This window comes from Portunus trituberculatus, chromosome 11 (genome assembly GCF_017591435.1).
Source record: "Portunus trituberculatus isolate SZX2019 chromosome 11, ASM1759143v1, whole genome shotgun sequence".
Taxonomy (NCBI): domain Eukaryota; kingdom Metazoa; phylum Arthropoda; class Malacostraca; order Decapoda; family Portunidae; genus Portunus; species Portunus trituberculatus.
In genome coordinates, this window is record NC_059265.1 from 6,014,970 (window position 1) to 6,023,559 (window position 8,590).

Below are 8,590 nucleotides of genomic sequence, written 5' to 3' on the forward strand. Positions count from 1 at the left end.
GACATCAGCCCGCACCTGCTGAAGCGATGCTCCCAGGAACTGGCTGCCCCTCTCACCCAAGTCTTCACAACTTGTGTACGGGAAAACGTCTGGCCTTCAGTGTGGAAGGAGGCTCGAGTAGTTCCTGCACACAAAAAGCTCCAGGACGGACCCAAAAACTACAGACCCATATCCCTGTTGTCAGTGGTGGGTAAAGTGTTTGAGAGGGTCGTGGCAGAGGTGGTGTGTAGCCATCTCAAGGACAATGCCCTCCTCTCAGACCAACAGTTTGGGTTCAGACCTGGAAGGTCAACCTCCGACCTAATGATGCTTCTCACCAGGCATTGGCAGGACGCCCTCGACGACGGCAAGGACACTATAGTGGTTGCTTTGGACATAGCAGGAGCTTTTGATAAAGTATGGCACAACGGATTACTAGAAAAGCTTCGTGCTAAAGGCATCCAGGGTGGCTTGCTACGACTCTTGGGAAATTACCTGCAGGACAGAAGCCTCAAGGTGGTTGTCAACGGGCAAACATCTGAGTCCCTGCCTGTGGAGGCATCAGTGCCACAGGGTTCAATTCTTGGCCCACTCCTGTGGAATATCTACGTGGATGATCTTCTCCAGCTACTGCCAGGAGTCATGGCCTATGCTGATGACTGCACCCTCTCCTATACCTATCCACGCCAGGACAGTGGGCGGGCTGCTGAGGCCATCAATCAGCAGCTACGAGTGATAAAGGAGTGGGGTGCTCGCTGGCAAGTGACATTCGCGCCGGAGAAGACACAAGCAATGGTTGTCTCTCGGTCCCCAGCCGCCATGGCAGCAATGGCAGGAAAGTTGTCTTTGGCGCTGCTGCTCTCCCACTCCAAGATGACGTCAAGATACTTGGAGTGGAGGTGGATCAAGGGCTGAGGTTTGACAGGCATGTCAAAACCATTGCCAAGAAAGCCTCTCACAGGATCTCCGCTCTCAGAAGGATCGCCAGTTTCCTCGACAGGAAGGGAGACTGCTGCTGTACAAGGCACAGGTGCGGCCCCACCTTGAATACGCAGCTCTCTCCTGGATGTCCTGTGCCGCCACACACAGAAGGAGACTGGACAGCATCCAACGCCGCGCCATACGGCTAGTAGATGCTGCACTACCACCTCACCCAGAGCCTGAGCGTCCCCTTGATTCACTGGAACACCGCAGAGACGTGGCGGCGATCGTAGTGTTCCATAAGGCACAGGTGCAAAGAGTGCCACATCTGGAAGGGCTGCGTCATCCTCTAAGAGTCACCGCACGGAGCACGAGAACGGTGCTCAATGGTGGTGACGCCGTAGAGGTGCCGCGATCCCACGGTGTCAGCATCAACGCACCTTCGCAGGACGCGTCTCCAGGATGTGGAACTTGTTCACGGCCGCGGTACCTCACGTCCAGGAGATGAACACTCACAGTGTCAAACTGATGGCACATAAGTGGAGACAGACACTGCCAACTCCTCTGACTCTCTTTGTGACGTGACACTCAGTGTAGTGCAGTGCGTGAATAGTGCTAGTGAAGTGAAACGAATAGTGCTCCATTTGCATGCTGACCATCTTGTATATTATCTATTTTTAAGTCTTGTAAATATTGTAGAGAAATAGATTGTAGTACCCTTAGAATAGGTAGCACACGACAGTGCGCCTTTGGGTACATGTTCCTTTGTATTAAGTTTTGTTTAAATAAAGAGAGAAAAAAAGAGAGAGAGAGAGAGAGAGAGAGAGAGAGAGAGAGAGAGAGAGAGAGAGAGAGAGAGAGAGAGAGAGAGAGAGAGAGAGAGAGAGAGAGAGAGAGAGAGAGAGAGAGAGAGAGAGAGAGAGAGAGAGAGAGAGAGAGAGAGAGAGAGAAATAGCAAAAATTTATAAAATGACAATATTTAATATTTTACCTTTTCTTTTTCTCTTTTCTTCTTCTCCTCCTCTTCTCATCTTCCACCACCTCTTCCTTCTTCTTCTTGTCTTGGTCTGTTTTTCTTAATATTCTTAACACAATCTGAAATAAATAAAACTGGATTAATATCTGAGAGAGAGAGAGAGAGAGAGAGAGAGAGAGAGAGAGAGAGAGAGAGAGAGAGAGAGAGAGAGAGAGAGAGAGAGAGAGAGAGAGAGAGAGAGAGAAAATAGCAAAAAAATTTATAAAATGACAATATTTAATATTTTACCTTTTCTTTTTTTCTCTTTTCTTCTTCTCCTCCTCTTCTCATCTTCCACCACCTCTTCCTTCTTCTTCTTGTCTTGGTCTGTTTTTCTTAATATTCTTAACACAATCTGAAATAAATAAAACTGGATTAATATCTGAGAGAGAGAGAGAGAGAGAGAGAGAGAGAGAGAGAGAGAGAGAGAGAGAGAGAGAGAGAGAGAGAGAGAGAGAGAGAGAGAGAGAATTTAACCTTTTAACATGACAATATTCTTATTTTACCTAATCTTTTCTCTCTTGATTCCTTCCTTCTTATCTTCCTCTTCTCATCTTTCCTCTTCCTTCCTCCTCTTCCTCCTCCTCCTCCTCTTCCCTTGGTCTGTTTCTCCATATCTTAACACAATCTGAAATAAATCAAACTGGATAAATATCAGAGAGAGAGAGAGAGAGAGAGAGAGAGAGAGAGAGAGAGAGAGAGAGAGAGAGAGAGAGAGAGAGAGAGAGAGAGAATCATGTCTAACAAAGGTGACATTGCACAAGTCTGACAATTTATAAGTTGGCCATGCATACACTGACAAGTATTGTGTACATTAATTCAAGGGAACACAAGTACACCACCACCACCAACTCTTGAACCCCTTCAGTACTGGGACATATTTTTGCCTTGAGATTTGTGTACCATTAAACCATTTTATTGACACCATCACCACCACCACTATTTTAACCCCTTCAGTACTAGGACACACTTCTACCTAGAAATTTGTTTACCATTAGACCATTTTATTGACATTAAGAAAGGCCTATAGAGGATACAAGATTAATGCCATGGCCACAGTCTTCACTATTTTAACCCCTTCAGTACTGGGACACATTTTTACCTTGAGTTTTGTGTACCATGAGACCATTTCATTGACATTAGCAAGGGTGTGGTGTGCTGCCAGGGTTGTTCAATCATCTTTCTGTGTGTGACATGGCTCTTATGTATAACAATGCTATTTAACAAGATTTTTATATCTGCAACATATCCCAGGCCATGGGTGACTGCCAAACTCTTCACCACTTCCGAGCGAGGTTCCCGTGGTTTGGCTAACAATGATGGAGGCATAACAGTAATCGACCTAACCTAACCCAACCTCACAGTAATGAACAGCATGACAAAGCTGTGTGGCATGGTGCTTTGCAACAGACTAAGCCATTGGTTCAAGGCTGACAGACAGCAGGCAGGGAGCCAGGTGGTGGGCACAGGATGCCTTGAACACATTGTCGCACTGCGTTTGTTGACAGATGTTGCTACAAGGAACAAATTTCAGCTTTTTATTACTTTTGTATATTTTACCCGCGCATAGGATAACTTACCAAGAAACACATTATTTTGTATTTTGAAGAGACTGGGTTGTGGGATGGTAATGTTGCTCGCTATAGTCACTGTGTACAAGTTAACACAATGTATAGCTAGTTGGTGTAGCAATTGTCACTGCCTCGACTGTTGTACATCAGGGCTGCTCCTCATCTTGCTTACTGTTTGTTATTTTTGTTAATGATTTAATAACTCTTATCAAGCAAAACTGTGGCGCTGATGGATGCCTTGCCCGTCTCCATGTGTTAGTCCTGATGGATGACACTGTGCTGCTGTCCACATCCAGAACTGCCATGCCAAGTAAAACAAGAGTACTGAAACACTCACACTTAAAAGAAACTCAATACTTTGTCATCAAGAGCAGTGAGGAGGACAGGCTGTGCAAAGTATTGAAGGCAGCTGTGACGTCCACCCACCCTGTCAGACGGTTGTGAATCTTGGCTTAACGGTGAAGCAAAACCTGTTCCCAAGCTATACATGTGGTCCATCAAACAGGTATTGGTTGTCAGAAGGGCCACCTTAAATGACCTCTGCCTATTTCAACTTGGCTACCCATCCTTGCAAGCTTTAGTAAAACAGACACACAAAGTTTTTTATCGACCATGTGGGAGAAATGAGGTGGCTTGGAAGACGATCCCCTAGCACTGGCTATTAAGGTGACAGTGGACCGTACATATATCTCAGACCTCCCGCTACTTACACCAACTTATCCACTCAGATGTGGATCAATTACAGCTCTCTATTGAAAATATGAGAGAGAAACTTATGGTGTCAGCCTCCAGCAGGGTGCACATGTATGGTACAATCAATCCACATTATTCAGTGCATGACATTTACACCACTAAAATCGGAGTGAATGAGTCTGAACACGTTAGTTAGCTTAATGCAGGGCAGTCTCTAACTCTGTGTCAGACCAGATGGCTCTTCTGAAGAGGGACTTTCTGACTGACAGCAGCAGTGGACCACCACAACTGTGAGGAAGACCCTCTACATCCAACTAAGTAAATGAACACTGTCCCTTACCTTCTATACGACAGTTGACGATGGTTAAATGTCCATGCTTCCATCTTCCTCCTTTGGGCCACCAACTGAGCGTCAAAGTAAAGGGAAGGGAGTGGTGACAAGTGGTCCAGCAGCCTCAGCCAGCAGCTGACGTCCCTTCCTTGCTCTGAAAGCAGACACAAAGAAATCAACTGATATGTAGGAACAGATAGGAGATAAGCACACTCATACACACACCAGTCTATGCTTCGAGTGACACAATTAGATAGAGGAACGTCTACACACACACATGCAACATTCCTCAAAGTCCAGCAGCGTGGGATAAATTCGGTGAAACGATGTGTGCCAAGGACCACTCCTGTCACCACGCCCGCCAGACATCCCACGCCCACCCCAAGGCACCAAAACTAAGCCAGTCACACACTTTTCACGCTGGGCATATCAACCTCAACGTTCACCTCTCCCACCAGCCACCGCTCGCTCAGCTCACCCTTCCATCCTGCTCACGGCAGCGACGCCCACGTCAAGGCACCACAACACGTCCACATCACATTGTTTGTCCAATGAAGAACAAAACGTAAACATTTCTACCACCAGTCCACCACCAGGGCCCCTCCATGACACCTGCTGCTGCCTGACAGCTGAGCGCTTGTCCCGTGGGCCGTGACCGCTGGCGTGACGTCATGATACACACAAGCCGCCCTCACCACCTCATTGGCGGATGAAAGGCGCCACTTTCCAATATGGAAAGCTGCATTCCACTTCATCTATAGATTTTATTTACCTTAAAGCATTTCAAATAAGGGAATACATCACTGGAGAGAGAGAGAGAGAGAGAGAGAGAGAGAGAGTGTGTGTGTGTGTGTGTGTGTGTGTGTGTATTCACCTAGTTGTAATTTTACAGGGCCTGGGTATCATACTCGTGTGGCCCCGTCTCCATATCTACACACATCCAACTTTCCTTTAAAACTATGCACTCCTCGCTGACACCACCTCCTCACTCAAACCATTCCACACCTCCACACATCTTTGTGGGAAACTATATTTCTTCACATCCTTCAAGCATATTCCCTTGGCTATCTTTTTACTATGCGATCTCGTAGTTCTATTTAAGTTTTCCTCTCTCAACATAATTTGCTCATTATCCACTTCATCCAGTCCGTTCAACAGTTTATAAACCTGTATTAAATCTCCTCTTTCTCTTCTTTGTTCCAACGTAAGCAAATTCATTTCTTTTAATCTCTCCTCATAGGTCATTTCTGCCAATTCCGGAACCATTTTTGTTGCCATTCTCTGCAATCTCTCCAACTTCCTTATATGCTTCTTTTTATAAGGGGACCAAACCACCCCAACATATTCCAATTTTGGTCTAATCACAGTACTAATTAATTTCTTCATCATATCTTTGTCCATATAATGAAAGGCTAATCCAATATTTCTTATCAAATTATACGTTTCTCCAAACATCTTATCAATATGAGCCTCAAACTGCCCATGGTATTGTATTATCACTCCCAAATCCTTTTCCTTTTCCACCTTTTTCAACACTACTCCTTCACCCATCTTATATGACCCTCTTGGCCGTCTTCCACTCTTCCCCATCTCCATCACATGACTTTTGCTCAGATTAAATTCCATTTGCCACCTCTTGCTCCACTCCCAAATCTTATTTAAATCTGCTTGTTAAATTTCACAATCTTCTTCACTCTTCACACACATACACAATTTCGCATCATCCGCAAACAAATTAATATAACTGTTTACTCCCTCTTGCATGTCATTAATATAGACAAGGAAAAGTATTGGTGCCAGCACTGAACCTTGTGGGACTCCACTCTCCACCACCAACCAGTCCGACTTTGCATCCCTTATTACCGTTCTCATCTCCCTCCATCTCAAATAGTTTTCCATCCATTTTAACAATTTTCCCTTCAGTCCTCCATAAATCTTTAATTTCCATAGCAGTCTCATGTGAGGTACCTTGTCAAAAGCTTTCTTTAAATCCAAATATACACAGTCCATCCATCCTCTCTCTCTTGCATTTTGTCAACCACTCTTGAATAAAAGCTCAGTAGATTTGTTACACATGACCTCCCTTTCCTAAAGCCAAATTGATGATCCGATAATAACTTATGATCCTCCAGGAACCGTATCCAATATTTCTTTATCACCCTTTCACAAATCTTACCGACCACACTTGTTAGTGACACAGGTCTATAGTTAAGAGGCTCTTCCTTACTGCCTCCCTTATAAATGGGCACCAGTTCAGCTCTTTTCCACTCTACCGGTACTTCCCCGGTTTCTAATGAACACCTTATAATATCATATAATGGATCAATCAATTCTTCTCTACATTCCTTCAATAATTTTCCTGAAACTTCGTCTGGTCCCATCGCTTTATCATCTTTAAGTTCCTCCAACATTTTATATAACTCCTTTTTAGGTATCTTAATGTCATCCATGTGCACATTTCCTTGTACATTCTGAGGCTTTACAAACATTGTTTCTTTAGTAAATACTTGCTGAAACCTATCATTTAGCAATTCCGCGATATTTCTAGGGTCATCTACTATCCCCTTTTAACCTTTCAATGGACTCTCTCTTTTTAAGTTTATCATTTATGAACCTGTAAAACAATTTTAGATGTTCCTTACTCTTGTCTACAATATTTTTTTCAAATTTTCTTTCTTCCTCCCTCCTTACCCTCACATACTCATTTCTCGCCACTCTATAATTCTCCTTATTTAGTATATTCCTGCTCTTTTTCCATCTTTTCCAAGCCACATCACTCTTTTCCTTAGCCTTAACACAAGTTGCATTAAACCAATCCTTTCTTCCTTCCTCTCTCGGTTTATACTTTGGTACAAATTTCATAACTCCTTCTTTATAATATTGTTGCGAAGGTGTATTGCAGCAGCCTCCCAGATATGTACGTGTGCCTGTGTGAGTGTGGAGCAGCGTCGTAAGAGAGTACATATGGGTAGTACATATGAGTACATATGTGCAGACTTTAGCTAAAGGGTGAGCGAGGTGTTGGTTGCTCGTGTTTATGAAACTGTCACACCTTAATGGAAGGGACGCTGATCTAGGCCTCCATGACGGAGGAGGTGTGACCCCGGAGGTCACGGGGAGATAAGAGTGTGTGTGTGTGTGTGTGTGTGTGTGTATGAGTGAGGGCACTGGCCAGCTTGGGATAATTGTCATACGGTACCGTGTAAGTAAAGGCATGCATGTGTGAATTGCTTGTAGCCAGCATTATCAGGGATATATTGGTAATTAGTGGTTAAGGTAGATAGCGTTACCTAATAAGCTGAAATAGACTCGTAAGGACATTGCCTGGCAGGTGCGACGGCACAGGAGGCGTGGTTTGTGGGGCACTGTGTGGCACCGACGAGGACAGAGGAAAGAGGAGTGTAGCAAGAGACCTCGAAGGAACAAGTCGTACTCTGGGGAGCAGTCAGAGAGTGAACGAGAGACAGAGAGACAGTGATGTGCCTGACGAACTAACAAAGTGTTACCTGTACTTTGTTGCCGCCCCCTGCCCCGTCCTGTGTGCCGCCGGTACCTGTTCCCGGTGACTCGTGTATAGTTGCTGTAATATAGAGAAATAAGGAAGAAGTGTTTCCTTCTCCCCACTCTGTGTGACTGAGCTGAGTGAGAGTGGGTGTTATAGAAGCAGACAGCCAGGCCTGAGAGAGCAATCTGCCCGCCACTCCACCCCAGCCGCGCCGCGCCACCCAGGTAAAGTCCTTTTCCCCGACACACACGCCCCGAATCCCGAGAAGATTGTGAGGCGTCCCCTCCCTGAAGAAGAAGCTGAAGGAGGGTCGCAGCAATATTTCATAAAAACCTCATTTTTTTTTTTTTTTGCACTTCTCTGATTTGTAACATCTCCCAATCTAATTTTCTGAAATAAGTTTTCAAACTTTCTGTGTCTATCTTTCTATAATTCAATCTACCACTCCTGTATGTCTCGTCTTTCCTTCGCTGTGTTGTTGCTATCTGCATTTCCATAACCACATGATCACTCTTTCCCAAAGGACATTTGTATTGTATATCCCCACATAGGTACACTTCTCTTGTTAACACCAA

The 8,590-nt window shown here is 44.8% G+C and overlaps 1 long non-coding RNA gene across 3 annotated transcripts; it reads right to left on the reverse strand.

Moving 5' to 3' along the window:
• Positions 1–2,210: 2,210 nt before the first annotated feature.
• LOC123502465 lies at positions 2,211–5,178 on the reverse strand. 3 transcript variants are annotated; one of them, XR_006674104.1, is made up of 3 exons: positions 4,989–5,177; positions 4,520–4,664; positions 2,211–2,270 (listed from the first exon to the last, which is right to left on the reverse strand). It is a non-coding gene; the product is annotated as an uncharacterized LOC123502465 (long non-coding RNA). The 3 variants fall into 3 exon arrangements; XR_006674103.1 differs by lacking the exon at positions 2,211–2,270 and adding an exon at positions 2,484–2,543 and having other exon boundaries at positions 4,989–5,175; XR_006674102.1 differs by lacking the exon at positions 2,211–2,270 and adding an exon at positions 2,880–3,784 and having other exon boundaries at positions 4,989–5,178.
• Positions 5,179–8,590: the final 3,412 nt, after the last annotated feature.